Source organism: Cebus imitator, unplaced genomic scaffold (genome assembly GCF_001604975.1).
Source record: "Cebus imitator isolate Cc_AM_T3 unplaced genomic scaffold, Cebus_imitator-1.0 Scaffold61, whole genome shotgun sequence".
Lineage (NCBI taxonomy): Eukaryota > Metazoa > Chordata > Mammalia > Primates > Cebidae > Cebus > Cebus imitator.
In genome coordinates, this window is record NW_016107376.1 from 706,501 (window position 1) to 732,045 (window position 25,545).

Genomic DNA, 25,545 nt, shown 5'->3' on the forward strand with positions numbered 1-25,545 from the left:
TCTATTCCCCAAAGATTTTGCTTCTGTACTTTCTCTGAGTCTACAAAATACCCATCAGTTTTCTCCTACAAACGACTAAATAGTCACATTTTAGTTTTTTAAGCAAAGTGATTAATGTTAGCATTAACGATGGTGGTAATTTGTGGGGTGTGGCTAAAATGGGATTAGGAAGATGGAAGATGGGGTGAAGACTTGGAAGTTGGAGACAGAGACAGGAGAGAATATCTCACTGTATATCTTTTAATGCTCTCTGGTATCTGAAGCACATAACTGTGGTCCCTTGACAAAAACACAAGTAAGTGCCTAACAACAACAACAAAAAACCAAATACCTATTCCCAGCAACAATAACACATCTGGAAAGAATAAAATTTACTCTTTAATACATATGGGGATTGTTAGTGTTAAGTTATAACAACCAGAAGTTGCTAGTGAATAAAGGTAAATTAGGTAAGATATTTCAACTGTGAACTTTTCCTGTAAAATTTGCAACCTACACAACATTTTTAATATTTCTAATGGCTGGGTGCGTGACTCATGCCTGTCATTACAGCACTTTAGGGGGCTGAGGCATGTGGATCACTTGAGTTTAGGAGTTCAAGACTAGCCTGGGCAACATGGTGAAACCCCATATTTACTAAAATACCAAAATTAGCTGGATATGGTGGTGTACACCCGTAATCCCAGTTACTCAAGAGGCTGAGGCAGGAGAATCACTTGAACCCAGGAGGCAGAGGTTGCAGTGAGCCAAGATCATGCCGCTGTACTCCAGCCTGGTCAACACAGCCAGTCCTTGCCAAAAAAAAAAAAAAAAGAAAAAAAAAAAAAAAAAAAGAAAAAAAAAAAGAAAAAAAGAAAAAAAAAAAAAAAAAAAAAAAAAAAAAAGAAAGAAAGAAAGAAAGAAAGAAAGAAAGAAAGAAAGAAAGAAAGAAAGAAGAAAGAAAGAAAGAAAGAAAGAAAGAGGAAGAAAGAAATTTGCTTTAAAATATTTACTTATTTGACATGTTTATGCCATTAGCCATCTTTCCAAGTCTCAAATGCCTCAGGCCATATTACTGTGACTCTACATTTGTGGGAAGCATATCAGTCTATTTCCTCACAGCTTGAGCTAAGGTAAAATATTGCATGGTATCAGTCAAGTTGATTTTACATATGATAATTCACAAAGAAAGCCAACATTTCTCAAGTTTTTTCTATTAAAAGAAAAGCTCTCTTTCAATCCTTTCTAAAAGTAAAGAAGAGAGGAGTTTCACTCATTTTCTTATTACATGCTGTTTTTCTAGAAAAGAAAACATTCTAAATACTTTTGCCATTCCTGGGTTCTAAGAAAAGTGGTAAATTAAAAACATTGAATGATTGTGGCTGCTCCATTATCTTACATCTCAAGAAAGCCTTCCATAGGCAATTTCAAATACATTGCATTTAGAGTACTATAGTGCTGTCCTTATTATACACACATCAACAAAGGCTGAAGAGGCTAAGGGAGTTATCCAACATTACAGAGTTAGTGGGGAAGTATGTTCTCAGAGAAATCCTGATTCAGACACTTTGCTGATGACATCTGACTACAGGGTGGAAAGAATGAACTATGACAATGTGGAAATATATATACCTACACAGGGTTAATCCATCCGTGATCTTATTATTTGAGAGGTTTTATGCTACAGACTATATTCTTGGGTCCCCCCAAATCTATATGTTTAAACCTAACCCTGAATTCAATGGTATTTGGACATGAGGCTTTTGGGAGATGATTAGGTAATGAGGGTAGAGCCTTCATGAATGGGATTAGTGCCCTTATAAAAGCAACCCCAAAGAGCTGCCTCATCCTTCACCATATGAGAATATATCAAGAAGGCCCTCTGCAAACCAAAAAGCAGACCTCAATATCTATCAAATCTACCGCCTTGATCTTGGATTTCACAGCCTCCAGAACTGTGAGAAATAAATTTGAGTTGTTTATAAGCCATTCATTCTAAGCTATTACATGACAGCAGCCTAAATGGACCAAAAATCTTTTCTACTTAAATATACATCTTCCCAGAGCTTGCTATCAAGCTGAACCTTGTGGCTGTAATGCCTTCTCCTGTCATTGTTTTCCATTAAGCACCATAGGAATGCTGCAGAAAGAACATGAGTTTTCCAGGAATGTAAGAAAATGTCAGAAAATGGAGAAACTATATTGTATTAAATATATTTTTAAAATCACAAAGTTGAGTTGATGATCATTTAATGTCTAGAAAGTGTACCCGGTAGTATCTTGTCAAATGTAATTCAACTCATATGATTATGCATAAATAGGCACATTTTAAATATGCTTCATGTCATTAAGTACTTCAAAGAGGATCAGAGCCTCTGAGGGCCATAAAAGAACCCCACCTCTTACTCTGGCCTGCCTGGAGATAACTGTTTACTTGTCAAATGCCAGCTCAAGTTCACTTCCTCTGAGAGGCTGTTTACTATTCCGCATTTCTGTTTCCTGTAGGCTAAAAAGTTAGGCTAAAAAGTATTTCTCTGTGTTGTAGTGATAATTTATTCTTATAATGATTCAGTCATTTATTGTAGTTTTTGTTCATTTGCTTGTTTTGGGGTATACTCTAAAATACTGCCTGGATTTTCAATTAATCTAGAGCAGGGACAAGTTATTACTCATCTCTTTATTCACAGCAGTAAAAATAGTACAGGTAAGATAGTAGGTACCACACAGTCATTTAAGGGATTAAATTTTCTTTCTGTTCAGATGTCAGAGCACCTGAAATTATACCTATATAATTATACGTTTTTGGAGTTTACCTATGCTTATCAAAAAATGCACATAATCTTGAGAATTATATTGGAGTACTTTTTCCTGGACCTTTTGCATAGCTTACTATTTTACCTAGGAGTGCATAGACACAGAATATTATAATCATATTTGATCATTTAACTTTTACTCAAAGGATGATGGCTAATCTGAAACTTCCTCTCTCCTCCATTTACTTTTTCTACTACTTCTCTTGATTATAATAAAATGTTTTCCCTTCATTCCTTCCAATTTGGACCTATCATAAAGTTTTTTACCAAGAATCAGTTTTCTTAAGTATTATCTCAAAACTTTGACAATTCAAGATTTTCTTTTAAATAAACCTTTTCATAATATACTCATAATTCTAAGATATTCATTTTCTCTTTTAGTGAATAAGAAAAAAACAAGAGACCAAGACTGCTTATCCTCATATTTAATATTTTTACATTTACTGATTCTTGATTAATTACAATATATGCTACAGATGTCCAGCATAAACTGGATCATTTAATGTATAATTGCTCCTTTTAGATGAACTCAAGATCTATTGCTATTACTTTCCATGGGCTGCAGCAATTATGTGCCTGAACAGAATTAAGTTCCCATCGCCTCATGTCACGGGACATTGTCTCATGGAACATGAGAAAGAAACAGAAACTAACTTGAGGAAAATGTAGTATACGAAACTGTCCTACAAAACTTATCGTAGCCAAAGTAGTACTTTTATGAATGTTTTGAGGTTCCTGAAATGAGGAAAACCGCAGATATCACTATTAACTCATGTAAAAAACAAATTACATTGTGCAGAAATTAATTGTTCACATGATATTATGTAATATTGTCACTAGAGTAAGTTTTCAAAAAATACAAATGGACTTGGCAACAAAATGTTGCTCTTATGCTTCAAATATTTTAAATTAACAAGAAAAACCTAACAAAAAAATTTAGAGTGTTGAAGAGATGAAAGAGTCAAATGATGTCTATCCCATATATTATTGCTTCATTTTGAAGTTTATTTATCATATTGACATAGAGCTAACAGATGTGTTAGTTTTTCCATAAGGATAACCATTATTTATGACAGCAGTGTGTCTGTCGGGGCTGAATTTTTGGAGACAAGAGTAACCTTTTTACAATTTGATTGGTTTAATGTCATAACATCATTAGAATTCCAACACAGACTTTTGAAAAAAACAATATCACCTATATCTGCAAATTATTTAATTGAATCGTGCACCTAACACCTGAATTTACTTGTCGGTTTTTATCTCTTGTCTCCTTCTTGAAGGTGTTTTTCAAATGGGAATAACAAACTGCTAATGTGTTTTGAGCCAAAAAGGTTACATGTCAGAGCTGCCTTCCAAAGGCTCACTTTCATATTGAGGTCTAAGGTAAGTTTCATAATAGGGGGATAAATGTGGAGCCCACTGAATGGCAGATTTGATATGGCAGTGTTGTAGGCTACAAGTCAGAAGTCAGACTTCAGCATTCAGTTCCATAACTACACTTTGTGATTGGCTTTAGGTAAGCAAGTCACAAATCATATAAAATTGGGGTGAACATCCCTCATTCAGAGAATGGCTTTGAGAATTTGATGAGATGATACATAAGAAAGCACTTGAAAAGTGCAAAAGATGAAACAAATCTTAAACTCTATTTAGATTTTCTCCTGTTCTGCTACCTTAAAGTCTCAAGCTTGACCTAAGGTTGAAGTATTATGTTAAACCACAAAACTGTACCAAGAAGCACTTCTTTGAATTTAACTTCAAACACATTACAGGTCGAGTGTTCCTGATCTGAAATCCAAAATTGGAAACGCTCCCAAATCTGCAACATTTTTAAGTGTTGACAGGATGCTCAACCCTAATTGGATTTTCAGATTACAGATGCTCAACTGGCATGTATAGATCAAATATTCTCAAATCAGAAAAAAAACCTGAAATCTGAAACACTTCTGGTACCCAGCCTTTCCAATAAGTGGTATTCAACCTGTATGTACTCTCTTTGGGTGATTTAATTAATCTCTGTTAATGCAAATCATGACTTCATAAATGAATAGCATCAAAACTTAGATGGGAGAATAAGTTATGGTGTTCTATTACATAGTATGGTGACTATAGCTAAGAACAATGTACTGTTACGTTTCAAGGTAGGTAGAAAAGAGGATCTTAAAAGTATCACCACAAAGAAATGATAAAGGTTTGAAATGGCAGACATCCTAACTACCCTGATTTGATCACTATACATTGTACACATGTATTGAAACATCACCCTGGACCCTATGAACATTAACAATTATCATGTTTCAATTACAAACAAAATAAATGGCATCATAGCTGTCATTTATTGAAACACTGCATATCTAATTTAATCACCCACTAATAGCTCTATGAAGTAGCTCATATTATTTATACTTTAAAAATGAAATTAAAAGAACTTGTTTAAGAAAACCAGAATGTAGGCCAGGTGTAGTGGCTCACTCCTGTAATGCCAGCACTTTGGGAGGTCGAGGCAGGCAGGTCACCCAAAGTCAGGAGTTCAAGACCAGCCTGGCCAAAATGGCGAAACTCCATCCTTACTGAAAATACAAAAATTAGCCTGGCGTGGTGGTGCATCCCTGTAATTCCAGCTACTCAAGAGGCTGAGGAAGGAGAATTGCTCGAACCTAGGAGGCAGAGGTTGCAGTGAGCTGAGATTGAGCCACTGCACTACAGCCTGCGTAACAGAGCAAGACTCTGTCTTAAAAAAAAAAAAAAGAGAGAGAGTGAGAGAGAGAGAGAAATAAGAAAGAAAACTAGAATGCAAATCCAGATCTGCCTGTTCTCACCTTTACGTTGGTCTGGAGCTGCAGATCCATGTTACCTGCAGCATAGTAGAATCTTCGCCGGCTTATCTAGGTTACTCAAATTTAACATGTTTAAATCTGAATTTATTCTTTTCCTTCCAAGATGAGATTCTGCCTTAAATCCATAATTTAGTTAATTATAACAATATCTACTTAGACTTACAAGCCAGAACCTACAGTCATTTTACATCCTCTTTCTCTAAACCACCATTGCCACATAGTTAAAAAAAAAAAAAAGGCCAATTCTACTCTAAAAGTAAGTTTCAAAATCTTCTATCCACACAGCCACATTTTTAGTCCAAATTCAAATAACTGTTGGTTGATATGATAGCCTTTACATTGGTCTCCTTTCTCCCAGTTATTCTCTATCCAAAACCCTTTATCATGTTGTAACTGGAGTTGTTTTCCTAAAATAATAATTTTGTAAAAAAATGTGTGGTCACACCATTTCCTTGCTAAAAGGACCTTCATGGGTCTCCTGATAAATATAGCCTAGAATCCAAACTCCTTGTCAAGACACAGCATCCTTTATTAACGTGCCTTGACCTATGTTTCCGGTTTCGTTTTCAGCATAGTTTGTATCCAATCCTCAGACATATGAAATCTGTCTAGAAAGTGTTTGTTCCAGCTTCTATTTCAATGGGCTTCCCCAATATTTTTTGCCTTTAAAACTCTCTTTCATTCTTCAGACTTAGCTTTTCCTAGCTCCTTCATTAAATCTTTCTTTAGTAATCTGTCTGCCACCTGTCTGTTAGCTGACAAACTGACATCTCCTGGAAGGTAAGGCTCAGAATTTAGTTCCCCATGCCTGAAAACTACAGTATTATCATATATAGAAATGGTTGATAATTTTTTTGTGAAATAAATGATTCAATTAATAGTCTACATCTGAATACACTGGAAATTCAAAAGGTTATCAAAACCGTAATTTATTTTAATAAGGTCTGGACATATTTATACTCAATAATATTGTATAGACATAGAAAATGTTAATCTTAAATAATGAGATTCAGAAAATATGATTAAATATGGAGTATATTCTAGCTCAAAGCTTAAGGATAGCCACCTGGTAACACAAATTCTGGTTTCCCTGAATGTATACTCCAATTAACAGCAGTTACAAGTAGATTTTTAAAGAAAAATTAAAAACATTGCTAAGTTGTTTACAAGAATTTACCTTAAAATAACATAAACTCTTGATTGGCTGTAGATTGTTTTTTCCATCACAAATTCTAGGAACATGAAGGTAATGGAGGAGGCAGCTAGTCAGTAGCGAAATGTCCTTTAACAATTGCCCTTGGCTTGAGTGTGGTAGATGAGGAGTGGAGCATGACTGAAATCTTGAGTAATGCTCCCTGCAGGAAAGGGACTCTGAATTGAGATCCTTGTTGCCTTTGGCCAGACCACCAGCTGGCCCATTACTCAAGATAACCATCACAACCAGAAAAGCCACTTGCAGCCCCTTACCCCTGGCCCGCTTTGCCTAGCAGAGCCTGATACGGTATCCCTGTTGTTGCCAGAAAAAGAAGTCCTGATCCAAACTCCAAGACAGGATGCTTGGATCTTGTGTAGGAAGGAATGCAAGGAAAAGAGGAGTTTATTGAAAGCTGCTCAGTTACAGAGTAGGGTGTTCTCAGAAAGCAAGAGAAGGAATGCAGCATATTTGTTTTAAGTTTTTCTTATATAGGGGTCTTATCTATGTAAAAGCTAAGCTAAATTATTTCTGCATGTGGGTGAGCTGACGGAATGACAGAATTTATTACTTTGGTTGATTTAAAGAAAGGTATCCTTGGCATTTTAATGCATAAGCACGAAGCATTAAGTATTATCATTTTAAAAGTGCATATTGTTACAGTATATAATATTGGGACATCTGGGTATTTTGTGGTCCCAGGTGTTTGTCCTTGCAGGCATTATTAAGCTGCTTCCTCAGCTTTAAACACCATATGACCACGGGTCATGACTGGCAAGGAATGTGCCTTGCTAGTTTGAAGATGATTTTTAAAAAGGTGTTACTTGCCTGGGAGCAGTGGCTCACACCTGTAATCCCAGTACTTTCGGAGGCTGAGGCAGGCAGATCACCTGAGATCAGGAATTCGACATCAGCCTGGCTAACACAGTGAAACCCCATCTCTACTCAGAATACAAAAAAATTAGCCAGGTGTGGTGGCATGTCCTTGTAGTCCCAGCTACTCGACAGGCTGAGGCAGGAGAAACGCTTGAACCCAGGAGGTGGAGGTTGCAGTGAGCCGAGATCGCGCCCCTGTACTCCAGCCTGGGTGACAGAGTGAGACTCCGTCTCAAAAAAAAAAAAAAAAAAAAAAAAAAAAAAAAAAAAAAAAAAAAAAAAAAAAAAAAAAANAAAAAAAAAAAAAAAAAAAAAAAAAAAAAAAAAAAAAAAAAAAAAAAAAAAAAAAAAAAAGGTTACTCTTCTGGCTCTCCTATGTTCCCATTTTCCTAACAAGGTCAATTCCTGCACTTGGCCTAATTGGCTTTTTAAGGTACCAGCTGGAGGATCCTGTCACCTCTGCTGTTTCCCTTGCACTGGAGCACAAGCCCTGAAATAAAGCCTTATCTGGGGAATCTGCTTGGCCCATGGAAATTTCCATTACGCAAGGACCCAAGAGCCTGTGATCTGTAACAAAAGCGGGTTAGAAATTAGGTGATAAACTTCCAGCATGGCAGCACAAGAAGCCATGCTGCCCTGTTCCCTACTGAAATGGCTGAAAATGACAAGAAACAACAACCATGTAAAACTCTAGAAATGATCCCAAGGACAAAGAGCAAATGAGCAAACATCTATTCAAGAACATCTCTGAAAATTCAGTAATAAAAGCAAGAATTTATAGGACTTGAGCCAAGACCTGTTCCTTCAGACTCCCTGTCATCTCAGTGAAGCAGACTTGACATTGCTGACCCCAAGAACACAGGGCTGCCTTTCCTCCCAGTTCACAATTGGAGGGCTTTCCTCCCAGGAGGAGCAGGGCATCCTTGCTTTCCATTTCTGATCCCAACTACCAGCTGCTGGGGCAAAGTGCTGCATGAGTGCTGTGGAGGAGCGGGGATACCCTTCTGCCTAGCCATCACTCCTGGGACAGAGACTCTACCATGGATGTATTATGCTGAAATACGGGGGCCCTTCTCACTCTTGCTCTCACTCACAGAGCTGGGGTCCTAGAGCAGGGATGTCACTCACAGAGACTGCCATCCTCTCCACTCATAATTCCAGAATTCCAGTTCAGAGATTTCCTGGGTGAAAACAGGCAAAATCTTGCCTGTTTAACACTTGATTTATTTTTAAGGAGCTGACTTCATTTGCAACAGAGAGAAGAAATTCAATCCTAGAGGCACTGTCAAGAATAATTGCAGTTGTAGTGAAAGGTAATTGAAAGGAGAGTCAAGATCTCCTTGTAGGGTAGGTCTGGCTAGGCTAGGCTCATGCCTGTAATTCCAGCACTTTGGGAGGCCATGGCAGGAGGACTGCTTGAGCCCAGGAGTTCAAGGCCAGCCTGGACAACATAGTGAGACACCATCTCTACAAAGAAACGATTTTAGAAAATTAGCCAGGTGTGGTGATGTGCACCTATAGGCTGAGCTACTCAGGAAGCTGAGCCAAGAGGATTGCTTGAGCTCAGGATTTTGAGGTTGCAATGATCTGTGATTGTGCACTTGCACTCCAGATTGGGTGACAGAGTGAGACCCTGGCTCTTAAAAAAAAAAAAAAAAAGATATAGTCTAAACTGTAGGTCAGCAAGTTTGAAGAACAGAACCAGGGAATAAAACATCTGGAAAGAGTCTTCCCAGAGTCTGCCTGAGGTCTGAGCAAAAATCAGTCACTTCAGTAACTATTCTGTCAGAGAAGCTGCAATTTGATTGGATTCGTTCATGGAATAATTTATGTCTTAGAGCATTGTTAAAGACAATAGAACAATCTGCCAGCAACTGGTATAGTTTAAAAGGTAAGAGTGGTCAAGGAAAGAGATGAAAATAGTCCTACTAGTACCACTGTCATCCCAGGGTGACTATGGGCATACCTGAAGCTGTATCTTCCAGGGAAAAAACATCAAAAGCTAAGTTCAGAGGTGAAGAGAAATGGATTTTGCTGAAATAATCCACTCAGGCAAATAATAACGAGTCCTCCCTGGGGTTGGGTAAGTACTCAGAATTTCTGAGTACTCTTTTAAATTAAATAACATTTACATTAATATATATATATGTCATTATATATACTATATAAAATGTTCAACAAAGAAATTATGAGGCATATGAGAGAGAGCTGATGTTAGATTGTTCAGAAAAAGACTTTTAAATAGCCATTATAAGCCTGTTCACAAAGCTAAAGCAATGAAAAATAAAAAAGTAAAGAAAGAATAATAACAATATTAAATCCAATACACAATATCAATAGAGATAGAAATTTTAGAAAACAAATGAAAATTCTAACTAATTACTAAAGTTAAAAAATGCACCATAAGGGCTCAACATTAGATTTGATCTCACAAAAGAAACAATAAGGAAGTAGAAGACATATCAATAAAAATGATGGAAGCTAAAAAACTGAAAAGGAAAGAATGAATATAAAGAACGAAGAAAAGTGACAAATTCTTCAGAGAAATGCAGGACATCATGAGGCATATCAATATATGTGTAATGGGAACAGCAAGGGAGAGGAGAGAAAAGAAGAGAAAAAAGTAGGCAAAAAAAAAAAATAGCTGAAAGCTTCCCAAATTTGTTGAAAAACAGTATTGTACACATCCAGAAAACTCAATGCATTTTACATAGGATAAATTCAAAGAGAACCACAAATGTCCAAATCATAGTAAAAATGTTTAAAGGTAAAGACAAGGAAAATGTCTTGTGTGCAGTAAGAGAAAAATTACTCAGTACTTAAAAGGGAACCCCATTAATATTGATAAGCCATAGAACAATCCTCAATAACTTGAAAAGGATAGAAATAATGCAAAGTATGTTCTCTGGCTACAAAGAAATGCAATTAGAAATCAATAGCATTCCAAAAATTGGGAACTCATAAATATGTGGAAATTAAACACACTCCTGAATAATCAGTGAGTCAAAGAAGAAATTTTAAAAAATCAGAAAATACTTTGAAATAAATGAAAATGAACATACACCATACCAAAACTTATTCGATGTAATTGAAGCAGTGCCTAGGGGCAAATTTATTGCAGTAAATGCCTATCATGTAAAGGAAGAAAATATCTTAAATCAATGACCTAACCTTCTATCTTCTGATGCTGGAAAAGGAAGTGCAAACTAAACATAAAGCAAGCAGAATGGAGAATATAATGAATATTAGAAAAGAAATTAATGAATTAATAAATAGGAAAGTGATAGAGAAAAATCAATTAAACCAAAAGGTGTTTCTTTAAAAAGAATAATAAAATTTGCAAGTATTTAGTCAGATTTACCACAGAAAAGATAGAGGACTGAAGTCACTTGAATCAGAAATTTAAAAAGGAACATTACTACGGACCCTACAGGAATAAAATGGATTTTAAATGAATACTGTATACAATTTTATGCCAACAAGTCAAGCAGCTTAGAAAAAATGAACTAATTCCTGAAATTTATAAATGACTAAAGCTGACTCCAGACAAAAATAGACAATCTGACTGGACCTATGATAAATGACTAGACTGAAGAAGTAATAACAATATAATAAATCACTGACAAAGAAAAGTCCACGCCTCACCACTGAATCTTACCAAATATTATATTTAAAGAATAATTAAAACCAATTATTTGCAAAGTCTTTCAAAAACTGGAAGAAAAAGGAATGTTTCTCTACTTTTTAAATGAGACTTCTATTACCTTGATATCAAAATTAGACAGAGACATCATAAGAAAAGTACAGCTTAATATATTTTATAAATATGGGCACAAATTTCTTTAACCAAATACTAGCAAACTAAATCCAACAATATAAAAAGAATTGTACATCATTGCCAAATGGGATATATCCCAGAAATGCAAAATTGGTTCGATATAAAAAAATTACTATTATACATTATATCAATGTAATAAAAAACAAAAATCACATGATTATACCAATACTTTTATGATAAAAACACTCAACAAACTAGGAATAAAAGGGATAATCCTCAATCTGATAAAGGCAAGTACGAACAAACCACAGTTAATATCACAATTAATAGTAAAAACGACCACAGAAAACAACAACAAAAACTGGAAGCTTTCTCCTTAAGACAAAACAAAGAGAAGTATGTCTTCTCTCACCACTTCTATGCAATGTTATACTGTAGGTATTATTTAGAGTAACTAGGCCAGCAAAATAAATGTATTCTTTAAGACACTTAATTGTGTAAAAAAGAGATATGACTACCTTTGCAGACGACATGGTTTTGTATATAGAAAATCCTAAGGAATTCACTGAAAAGTATGAGAGCTAATAAATAAGTTCAGTTAATTTGCAGAACAGATGACCAATATTCAAAAATCAATTTTATTTGTATCCACTTGCAATGAACAATCTACAAAGAAAAATTTAAAACATTTCATTTGCAACAGCATTAGAAATAATAGTTTGTCCATTCTCATGCTGCTAATAAAGACATACCTGAGAGTGGGAGGTTTAATGGACCAACAGTTCCACATGGTGGGGGAGGACTCACAATCATGGTGGAAGGCAAAGGAGGAGCAAAGTCACATCTTACATGGTGGCAGGCTAAAGAGATCTTGCGCAGGGAAACTCCCCTTTATAAAACCATTAGATCGTCTGAGATTTATTAACTGTCATGAGAAATGGCATTGGAAAAACTTGCCCCCATGATTCTATTACTCCCACTGGATCCTTCCCATGACACAAGAGAATTATGGGAGCTACAATTCAAGATGAGGTTTGGGTGGGGACACAGCCAAACCATATCAGATAGTATACTTAGAAATCACTTTAAGAAAAGAAGTACAAAAATTATACTCTGAAAATGGCAAAGTAGTGTTGAAAGAAATTAAATAAGATGTAATAATTGAAGAAATACCATGTTCTTGCATCAGAATACTTATGATGGTAATACTCTCGAAGCTTATCTACAGATTCAACACAAATACCATCAGAATCTGTATGATTTCTTTTATAGAAATTGACAAGCTGATTCTAAAATTCAAATAGAATTTCAAGGGTCCTGGAATCACCAAAACAGCTTTGAAAAAGAAAAGCAAAGTTAGAAAACAAATGCTTTTCAATTTCAGAAGTTACTATGAAGCTTGATTAATCTAGACTTGGTAGTATTGGAACAAGGATATGTATATAGATAAATGAAATAGAAGTGAGAGTCCAGATACCAATTCACACATTTATGGTCAACTATACTAAACAAGAGTACCAAGGTCATTTAATGAAAAAAACAAACAAACAAAAAAAACCCACTCTTTTCAATGAAAATGGCTGAGACAGCTAAATAACTACATTACCCAAGAATGAGTTTGGTTATCCTCATCATACTATATACAATAATTTACACGAAATGGACTGATATTGAAATACAAAAGCTAAAACTATAAAATTTATGGAATAAAACATAAAAATAAATCCTTATGCCCTTGCATCTGGCAGTGGATTCTTAGGTGTGACACCAAAAACATGAAAAACAAAACAAAAAATAGATAAATTAGATTTCAACACAGTTAAAAAAAAAAATCCAAAAAACAACTTTTGTGCTTCTAAGGACACCATCTGAAAAGTGAAAAGACAGCCCTCAGAATGGCAGAAAATATTTGCAAATTTTATAGCTGAAAAAGGACTTATAGCCAGTCTATATAAAAAACTTTTACAATTCAAAAAGAAAAAGACAACCCAATTAAAAAATGGGGAAAGCATCTGAATAGACACTTTTGTAAGGAAGGCATACAAATGCCTAATAAGCACATGAAAAGATTCTTGACATAATTACTCATAAGGAAAATGCAAATAAGTATCACAAGTTATAACTTCATAAACACTAGGATGACTAGAATCCTAAGTCTGATACTATCAAGCATTGATGAGAATGTGGATAAATTACAATCTTCATACACTACTGGTAAGAATGTATGATCATGAAGCTGCTTTGGAAAACAGCCTAGCAGTTTCTCAAATAATTAAATATAGTGTTACCAATTAACTCAGCAATTCCACTGCTAGATTTCACCCCAAATAAATAAAAACATATGTCTACATAGAAACTTGTATAAGGATATTTATAGAAACACTATTTGCAACAGCCAAAAGGTGGAAACAAATTAAATGTGCATCAACTGATGAATAAACAAAAGGTTGTATAGCAATGCAATGAAATACTACTCAGCCATAAAAAAGGAATGTAGTACTGATATGTTCTACAACATAGATGAACCTTATTTAAATATAGTATGCTAAGTGCAGAAGCCAGTCACAACATACCACTGATTATACAACTGTATTTAGATGAAAATCCAAAACAAAGAAATCTGTAGACACAAAGTAGATTTGTGGTTGCCTTAGGCTGGGGCAACAGCTTGGATGAGGATGACAGCTTGAAAACTATGAGGTTTTTGAGATGAAAAAAATATTCTAAAATTGACTCTAGTGATGGTTGTACACAGATCTGTGAATATATTAAAAATCATTGAATAATAGTACATTTTAAATAAGTGAATTGGTATGGTATGTGAATCGTATATCTAAATAAAGTTTTGTGTTTTTTTTGAGATAGAGTTTTGCTCACTGCAACCGCTGCCTCCCAGGTTCAAGCGATTCTCCTGCCTTAGTCTTTGGAGTATCAGGGAATACAGGTGTCTACCACCACGCTCAGCTAATTTTTGTATTTTTAGTAGCGATTGGGTTTCACTATGTTGGCCAGTCTGGTCTGGAACTCCTGATCTCAGGTGATCCACCTGCCTTGGCCTTCCAAAGTGCTGGGATTACAGGCATGAGCCACCACGCCTGGCCAATCAAGTTATTTTAAAAAAGAAGAAATCAGGCAAAAATTTAGCAAGTTGTAAAAGGCCAAGCATGAGCTAGCATGTCAGTGGTGGAAGGTGGAAGCCTCAGGAAATAGTTGAATTCACAATTACTTTTCCATAGACTTCTATCAGGTGCTCACAAAGAAGTCTGGGGGCAGAGGAGGAAACTGGAGATTTCTCTTTGATGGCTACGAAGGTAATTGGCTGCTGGTGGAGACAAGCTTGGAGTACTACCACTTCAGTGGTCTCTGCTGCAATGTAGGTGGCTTAAATCACTGGAACAGGCGCAGCAGTTCAGCATCTTGTCCACATACGAGGAGCTCAGCTGAAAATTCATGTCCTCTGGGTAAAAGTAGAAACAAAATCTATCTGCCCATAGAAGGATAGGTAAACATCTTGTATCTAAGGACATAGACAAAGGTCTATTCTTGCTAGGGAAGTGGGGACAAAGGGAATGTACTGGTTTGCTAAGGCCGTCATAACAAACTACTACAGACTAGGTGGCTTAAATAAGAAATTTATTTTTTCAGAGCCCTAGACGAAGTCCAAGATCAAGTGGCAGGTTTGGTTTCTTCTGAGGCCTCTCTCCTTGGCCTGAAGACAGCTACCTTCTATGTTCTCATGTGGCCACATCTTCCCAGGTGCACATCCCTGGTGTCTCTATGAGTCCAAATTTCATTTCCTTGTAAGGACACCTGTCAGATTGCATTAAGGCCCATACTAACAACCTCTTTTTAATATAATGTCCTCTTCAAAGCCTCTGTCTGCAAACACAGCAGCATTCAGAAGTACTGAGGGTTAGGACTTTGACATATTAATTTTGAGGAAGACATAATTCAGTTCTTAACAGGATAGAAACTGTAACTCTCAGTCCTTAGAAAGACCAGAAAACTGTCTTGTCTGAGATCCTAAGTCAATACCCAGAAGAGATCTATTACTGCTGGGTTAGGTGCAGAGAACACTCTACTCCTTAAGACCAATGCCACAGTAAGGACACCCAGGAGTGCTGATGAAGTGCCACCCCGGAGGGCCAGTGACACACACAGGCCAGAATAATACCACAAAACTCCCTCCATTGCTGCACCCATCCTGAATCTAGCACTTTGTGAGGACAGAAAGTGAAGACTCAGTTTTTTAGCTTAGACATGCAGATGTTGCTGAACGTGAGGGTGGAGCGTCAACAAAAAAAAAAAAAAAAAAAAACCTTTAGCATCTTAGCCTATACTCAAAGCACAAGATACCAAAAGCCAATTGCTAGAAGATTTGAAGTCTCTGGTAAACTGAAGAGTATGAGAACAGAAACAAAGATGCAAACTTCTGATTAAAATAGTTCAAACCCACACACCAAAATCATGAGTAAAGAAGAAGCATATGCTCATTTGTAGACATAAATACTATTTTCTTCAGTCTCTGCCGTTCTATGTACGACATTCAGGATTTGATAAAAATCTATCAGTCCCAGGTGCTATGGTGGCATGCACTTGTAATCCAAGCACAAGAGGAGGAGGCAGGTGGGAGGATAGCTTGAGCCTGGAGTTGGAGGCTGCAGTAAGTCACTGTTGTGCCACTGCACCCGTATCTAGATGACAGAATGAGACCCTGTCTTTTAGAATAAATAAATAATTTATCAGACAGATTGAAAAAAAATAAAAACAAGGAAAACAAGGAAACAATAAAGAGATAAAGTTATCAAAAGGTCCAGTTTTGAAGTTACCCAGGTCTGAAATTATCTGATAGAGAATTTTAAATAACTATAATTCACAAGAAGCTTGTGGAAAAGTAAACATGTATGATAAGAAGGGAAAATTCAGCAGATAAGAAGAAATAATTTCTTAAAAGTCAAATGACAACATTAAAAATAAAATGTAGGATATCAGAGGTGAAAAAGTCCTGCAATGGGCTCATCAGTCGGCTAAGCAGAGCTGAGAAAATAATAAATAAACTTGAAGATGGGTCAGTAAAAATAATCCAGGCTAAAGCTCAAAGATAAAAACTGTAAAAACAAACAAACCCAAAACAGAATGAGCTCCCAGGAGCTTCAGGACAATAGCAAATGGTCTAAAATATATGACATTGGAGTCCCAAAAGAAGAAGACAGAGAACAGAACAGAATAAAAATATGCAGAGGTAATAGCCAGAAATTTTCTCTCTCTTTTTTTTTCCAGACACTTGAAAAGGCAAGAATTGTTTTTGAATTTTTTTTTTAATTAATGGAAAAATAAAAGCCACAGATCTATGAAGCTCAAAGAGCCTTAAGTAGGACAAATTACTGAAAACACATCTATACACATCATGATCAATCAGATAAAAATGAATGATAAACAGAAAAATATAAAAAGTAACCAGAAAAAATATAAATATTACATAGAGATGAACAAAGATAATTTCATTAGACTTCCTAGAAATTCTGTAACTTCTCCAAAAATTAGTGATATCTTTAAAGTAATGCAAGAAATCTTTAACATGACTTTTATACTAAGCAAAAAAAATCTTTAAAAAGTTAATATGAAATTAAAACTTGATTAGGCAAATGAAAGCTTAGAGGATTTGCTGACATCAGCCCTGTGTTTAGTAAGGAAGTTCTTTATTCTTGAGACAGAGGAATGTGACATCAGATTGAAAATTAGAAACTATCCAAAGAAACAGTGCGCTGGGAAGAGTAAAAATAATGGTGAAATACAGAAGACATTTTTCTTTGTTTTGAGTTGCTTTAAAAGATAATTATGTAGATATAGTAACAATGGAGTTTTGACACACATAGATGCAAAAGTATACAAAACACAGCATATAGAAAAAGAGGGAGAAGATGAAGGAATACTATTGTAAGGTCCTTATGCATGAAATGGCATTTCAAAGTTTACTGTGATAAGTTAATGATACATAGTATAAACATCTACACCAATCACTTAAAAATAATATAACATTTTACCTAAAATAGAATACAAGAAATTTTAAAAAGTGTAATTTAAATCAATATTGATACTCATTTGATCTGATGCTCTCATAAAACCTTTGCTATCAATTGAAAATACAAATATTTTAATGTAAGCCTTTAATTCTAAAATCAATACCTTTATCTTTTTTCATGCTGTAGTTTCTCTGCAAATTCAAATATAAAATAATTAAGATTAGCTGGGCATGGTGGTACATGCCTGTAGTCTCAGCTGCTTAGGAGGCTGAGGCAGGAGGATCACTAGAGCCCAGACCAGGAGTAAGTTCAGCCTGGGAAACATAGTAAGAGCCTGTCTCAAACAAAACAAAACAAACAAAAAACAACAAGAAAAATCCATAAACAAACATAAAAATCCCCCAAGACTTTTATAGTGAAGGATTTTGTGGAACAAGTGAACAATATTTTGTTAGCAAGTAATAAGATGAATTCTTCTCCTTTCCACTCCTTACCATGGTAGAAAAAATAATGAACTTGCATCACAAAATCACTTTCTAAGGCATTATACTTCTAAACATACCACTGCAAATATAGAGACAGTGTGATAAGCTTTAGCAAAAAGAGAAATTTTATGTGTGGAGCTTTTAATGGAAAGAAAGGACATTGTTTATTTGGTCCTAATGCTTTTTATTCCACTTTAATTAATATTGATATTTTAGATCAAAAAAACATGAAGAAAATAGAGTATTTATCTTTTTAGTTGCCACAAAACACATTTAGTTCCAATAAAATTTGAGCTTTTAATTGTAATATCAGCTTTGATAATTTTTCAACTTCCAAATTACAGTTATTGCTGTAATATGATTCATAGAAACCCATCAAACACTGGTTCCTTTCTTGCACTAATTGATCTACATTCATTCTGATCTTTGGCTTGGTAGTGGTTTTATGCCCTGCATGGGAATGAACACTGCCCAGGCTGGTTTTCAGAAATCTTTTCCCATCATTCATCCTTTCTTTACAGTTCTGTCTCTAGATGCTGCAGTAGATCAAACCATCTCAAAAGCAGCAACGTGCTCATTGTCTTTTGAGTCATGGTATGATACAGAGTGACGAAGAGGAACAAGAATATTTGGAACAGCTACAATAGTATCTATTATGCATCAATCGTAGAAGGACGAGCTGAACTGTGCAGAATTGATAAGTGCCTATTGTTGGAGCCTTTTCTGTAACGTCAAATAGAAATAATCATTTGGAACTAGAGTTTTTTTAGGGGAAGACAGCCTCTGCTGGAGGAGCATTTTCAGTGTGGTAGGTGGTTCTGCAATTCATGTAAGGCACATCAAATGAGCGATTCAATTTCAAAGAACTGGTTTTAATTACTTTGGCAATACTAAATGACCAAGCATTGAAATGTATAATACCAAGCACTGACTGGCAGTCTTTTGAATCAGAAATAGTCCATTTTCATATTTGTGTTTTGCAAGCAGCTTAAGTGTGGAAAAATGCGAATGTTTTGGGAAACTGCAAATGGGTATCTGCCAAATAGATCCATTAGGAGAAAAAATTCTAGTGCTCTTGAAAATTGTAAAATTTGCTTTCAGAAATTTCTAGATCACAGAAATCCTGTTTGGCACACACATAATTTGTCTTGTCTCCATACTTAGGGCACAGGCTACTCTGCCTTGTTTCCTCTGTTAACATTTACATTTTTAAATAAAAATGTTCCATATTTCATTTTATTTAATTATATGATACAATATCTCTGAATCTGATATACTCTATCAAGTGTTCTTCAAAAAGTGAAGTAGCAAGGTCTTTTTCTCATAAAAATTTTTAGAGGAATTTATTTTGTAGAAAAGTGTACAAATTTAAGAAAAACAGGGATTTTTCCAGCTTTCTGATACTACAAAAAACATACATTTTCTAATAGGCACATTATTAGAATGAAAACTGACCAACTTTAGCGACCTGAAATGTAACTAAAAAGAAAAAAAAGTCTCGTGCGAGGAGTTGATCTTAACTTATAAAGAATTTATAAGTTCCTTAATATTTTTTACATCTAAGGGCAAGATCTGTGCCTAGACTATCACAGGGGGTTCTTCCCAAGAAACAGAGCTCCCAGGACCCAAGAACTGTACAGGCATACAGGGGGTGACCTAAGAATTTACCACAAGGGGCACTGACCCACATGGCTAAGCTGGGCAGGTGCAGAGGTGACTTCTTTCCTTCATGACCACAATGAGACTGGAGTGGTCTGAAGAGGCTAGCAAAAGAAAGGACTTAAGCCTCAATTTCATGATTTGATACAGACCTTTTATCAGTACTTTGTTTTGCCATCATTACAAATTCCTCTGTTAAAGTGCACATTTTCTGGACAATAGGAGTTTTCCTTTTGCAGTCTGTAATGTAACACCTGTATACAGACATGGAATGGAATTATGGGCTTGAACGTGCTATGTATATACCTGGACTGAATTAATGTCATTTAAATGAATACATTTCCTTCTTACTTCAGCCAAGAAATCATTACTAATTTTCAGGCACACTGACATAAATTATTATCATTTTTGATATTAATGTGATTATAATGTCGAGTTCTATCATAAGTCTGCTTTAATTTGACATTAAATACCCTCTACTTCTTGAAATTTGTTTCCATGAGCAGATTAATAATGAATAGTGTTGAGACATGTATTTTAATGTGTTTCAAGATTTGTACAGTTCAGTACTTTACACATTTGCATCTGCAGCAAAAGTAAGGTCCTATAAATTGATTTGTGAGGAATAACATTTCACCACCTCAGAATGTTTCACCATAGAATGTTTATTAGGAAAGTCAAAGTAAAGTGGAATTGTGCTTATTGGAGTCTACTAGACCAAATGAATACAAAATTCTGCAAGTAAATATTTACTGTGATTCTTCATGGTTTATTTTAAAAGCAATTTTAATAACTTTGCCAATTCAGTGATAACTTTTCATGAGTTTTATTTTTAAGGTTTTTTTTATCACTCTGTTCTCATGGACTGTTCTCAAAGCACATAATGCCTTCTGTATTCGTAAGGGTTTCTTTCTTTTCTTTTTTTTTTTAATTTGTTTATTTGAGATGGAGTCTCACTCTATTGTCCAGGCTGGAGTGCAGTGGCGTGATCTTGGCTCATTGCAAGCTCCAACTCCCAGGTTCAAGCGATTCTCATGTCTCAGCTGAAATTATAGGGGGCCGCCACCATACCCAGCTACTTTTTGCATTTTTAGTAGAGATGAGGTTTCACCATGTTGGCCAGGCTGGTCTCAAACTCCTGACCTCAAGTGATCGCCTACCTTGGCCTCCCAAAGGGCGGGGATTACAGACATGAGCCACCCTGCCTGGCCAAGTCAGGGTTTTCAGAGGAACAGAACTAGCAGAATATACGTATATATGAAAGGGAGTTTTTTAAGGAGAATTTACTGACACAATCACAAGATAAAATCTCACAATGGGCCGTCTGCAAGTTGAAGAGCAAGAAAGTTGTGGATCGGTACAAGTTCCAAAACTTCAAAAGGATGACAGCCAACAGTGCAGCCTTCAGTCTGTGGCCAAAGGCCTGAGAGTCCCTGGAAAACCACTGGTATTAGTTCAACAGTCAAAAGCTAAAGAGCCTGGGTCTGATGTTCGAGGGCAGGAAGCACCCAGCACAGGAGAAAGATGAAGGCCAAAGACTCAACAAGTCTCTCTCATTCCACTTTCTTCTGCCTGTTTATTCTAGCCACACTGGTAGCTGATAAGATGGTGTCCACCCAGTTTGAGGGTGAGTCTGCCTCTCCCAGTCCACTGACTCAAATGTGAATCTCTTTTGGCAACACCCTCACAGACAAATCTAGGAATTAGCACCCTTCAATCCAATCAAGTTGACGCTCAATATTAACCACTACACCTTCTGAAAAATCTATCAATATAATATTTTAGCTGGGCGTGATGTCTCATGCCTGTAATGCCAGCACTTTGGGAGGCTAAGGTGGGAGGATCACTTGAGCTCAGGAGTTTGAGACCAACCTGGACAATGTAGTGAGATGTTGTCTCCACACACAAAAAAATTAAAAATACCTTGGTGTGGTGGCATATGCCTGAAGTCCCAGCTTCTGAGGTGGGAGGATCACTTGAACCTAGGAGGCTGAGATTGCAGTGACCCATGACCATGCCAGTGAACTTTGGCCTAGGTGAAAGAGTGATACCCGGTCTCAAAAATAGAAAAAAAAATCAAAATAATATTATTTGTTATTTCAGTAGTTTTTTTCTGAAAAAGTTAACTTTTGATTGATTATGATTAATCCTGAATAACAGGCAAAATGCATAAGTATCTGTAAAGAAGATGTGAAAGAATTTTTGGAAAGCTGAAGGAATACATTTTCCTACCACATTCCTTGTCTGCATTCCCAGGTCCCCATTTGCATCTGAAGTTGCATTCTTAATTCTCTTATATTCTCAGCCAAATCATAATATATTTCCCACAGATATTATCTATTAGCTGCTAATGGCAAAAATGGCAGGTTCCTATAACAGTACTCTTATGAACTGAAGGTCTGTGTACACCTGAAGTCCAAACGTTGAGGCCCTAACCTCAATGTGATGGTATTTGATATTAGGCTCTTGGGGGTAATTAAAATTAAATGAGGTTATGAAGGTGAACCCTCATGATAGGAATAGTGCCCTTACAAGAAGAGCTACCAGGCAGGGTGCAGTGGCTCATGCCTGTAATTGCAGCATTTTGGGAGCCTGAGGCCAGTGGATCATCTAAGGTCAAGAGTTCAAGACCAGCCTTGTCAACATGGTGAAACCCCATCTCTACTAAAAATACAAAAATTAGCTGGGTGTGCTGATGCACGCCTATAAGCCCAGCTACTTGGGAGGTTGAGGCAGGAGAATCTCTTGAACCTGGGAGGCTGAGGTTGCAGTGAGCAGAGATCATGCCATTGCACTCAAGCCGGGGCTAGCTAGATAGAGTGAGAATCCATCTCAAAAAAAAAAAGGGTAAGGGAAGGGAAGGGAAGGAAGGAAAGAGGCACCAGAGAGGTGCTTGAGTGTACACAAAAAGAGGTCTTACAAGGGCAAAGAGAGATTACAGACACCTCCAAGCCAAGAGACCTCAGAAAGAAACCTGCCTTATTGGCCCCTTGATTTTGGACCTCCCAGCCTCCCAAACTGTAAGAAATAAATGTTCGTTTTTTAAGCAACCCAGTTGACGATACATTGTTCTAGCAGCCAGAACTAAAAAAAGCACCAACTTATGTTGCTTAAGCTGGTATTCTTTGGTTGTTTAGCAACAGAAACTAACCTTAATAACTCAAGCAAGAAAAAAAGACACACTAGAAAGATACCAGGGAGCTCTCAGAATTAAAGGACAAAACAGAACAACCAGAACGTTTGAAGAATGAGATGCAGGTTTGCTTTGCGTATTGCAGTATCAGGAGTCAGGTCATCATGCTTCCAAGCATTTCTCTCGGGTGCTTCAGTCCCTGTTCACTTCTTAACCACCTTCCATCCTATGTCTTTGCTTAAGATGCAAATTCCCATCAGAGAAAACTTAATTGACCTACCTAGGATTGGTAACATTTATTTCATAATTTTAATATTAATTTTCATAATTAACATCCATCAAAATTATATTTTATTTGCTGTATTCTAGTTTTTTGACATCATAATGCAGGTATCATAACTGAAAAAGGTGAACAATGGTATAGAATTGTTTAAATCACATGTGCTTATACTCTGTCCGCCAGGCTGGAGTGCAGTTGCAAAATCTGGGTTCATGGCAACCTCCACCTCTCAGGTTCAAGTGAGTCTCATTCCTCAGCCTCCCAAGTAGCTGGGACTACAGGTGCACACCACTATGCCTGGCTAATTTTTGTAATTTTAGTAGATACTGGGTTTCACCATGTTGGCCACTCTGTTCTCGAACTGCTGGCCTCAAGCAATCCACCCGACTGGGCCTCCCAAAGTGCTGGGATTACAGGGGTGAACCACTGTGCCTGGCCAAATCACATGAAAATATTTTCCTAGAAAATCTGAAACAATCTCCTTTGAAATCATTTTGCTTTCTGATTTCTCACTTTCTGCTGTAGTTATTACTCCATGTTTTCTGATATCTTTTGCCTCAATTTTTATATTTGGCATTTCCCTAGAAAATCATTAATTTTATCTAAGTTTTCAAATTGATTAGCCTTCATTAGTACAAATTACCGTTTATACTTTCAAAATCTGGCCAGTATTTGTAAAAGTTTTCCTTATCTCAATCCTCTTCCTGATTTTCATATTTTCTTTATTTTATTGAACCAGTTGGTACCTTATCTCTTTTTTTACTGTTGCAGTGCATGGGTCTCATAATCAATTTTAATATATTCCTGTGTGTTATAATTTGTCAAATTTTGCATTTGATTTTTATTAGTCAGTTTTTAATGTAGTCAATAGGTTTGTCATTCTTTTGCCATTTTAATTGAATTAAATACAGAATTAAGTTATCCTTATATTTATTGGCAAAATGAGTAAAGTGACAAATCTTCATATGCCTATGTCTTTAGTGACATCTCATAAATAGATAGTTCTTTGTGACCCATGCCCAAATATATTACACAAAAAGTTATTTTATCTTTTCTTATTAATATTTGTCTCTGAGATAGGTTTTAATTTTCCATCAGGTAAATTAAGTTTTGGTTTGATTTCTATTTAGGCCATGATGATTTCCATTGCTGTTTGAAAAGAGAACATAATCGATTCAGGTTATGCTAATTTATTGATTTATTTTAGGATTCTTATAATGATCAATTTTTATAAATATTCCATGGGGCTTGGAAAGATATGTTTTTGATCGAGTGTAGATTGTTATGTGTTTCTAAACTAGCCTTATTATATGTACTTTATATACATAAGTTTTTGATGTACTTGGTTTGCTAATGACAGGGATAACTACGTTTAAATCTCTCCCTAGTATTGTTTTCTACTCAGAGGAATTTTTCTTTATTTATTTAAATATTATATGATTTGGTAACGAGGGTTCTGCTATCATTACTGATCATATTCCTTATAAGCATAATAAGATCTCCCAGTAACAATGATATTTCCTTGGCTTCAGCTTTTTCAAATACGAATTTTCTTAATCAGAATTTGATTTTACTGACATTTAAAAAACTATGACTTAGTTTACCATTTTACTCTCAACTTCACTTTATATTAGGTGTATGTTTTGTATACAGCAAGGGTTTTTGTGGTTTTGACCAATAAATATTCTGTTTGCTTTTACTAAAATATCTATGGTATTTATAAATTTTATTGTTTCTATTACTGTCATTTTTAAGAGCTGAAAGAAATCATGTGTAAAGATCTAAATGAAAGTATAAAAATGAGGTCTCACCAAATACAGAATATCAACGAAGAGATTCATATCATAAAAAAGGAAGTAAACTGATATTGTGCAGATGAAAAATACAAAAACTGAAATATTTAAAAATTACTAGAGGGTCTCAAAAGCAGATTCAAGCATGCAGAAGAAAGAGCAGTACATTTAAAGGTCATACAATTATCTAGTATGAGAAACAGAAAGAAAAATAAATGAAGGAAAATGAACAGATTTTAGAGATCTGTGGGAACTGCTAAGTACACCAACAAGCACACATGGGAGGCCCAGAAGAAGGAGAAAAAGTAAAAAGTCCAGAAAGAACATATGAAGAAATATGGGTAAATATCTCTCAAATTTGATTTCAAAAAACTATACACATCCAAGCATTTCAAGAAGCCTTAAAATTCTTAGAAGAAAACACTATAAATCTTCTTGACCTTGCAGTCAGCAAGAGTTTCTTAGATATAACATCTAACATACAATGAAGGGGAAAACATAACGAAATCATACATCATAAAAATAAAAACAAATTGTACATCAAAGAACACAAGGAAGTGAAAAGACAACCCACAGAATGGCAGGAAATGTTTGTAAATCATCCATCTGATAAGGGTCTAGTATCCACAATATATAAAGCACACTTACAATTCAACATTTTAAAAATAAGTCCATGAAAAATGGCTAAAATATTTGA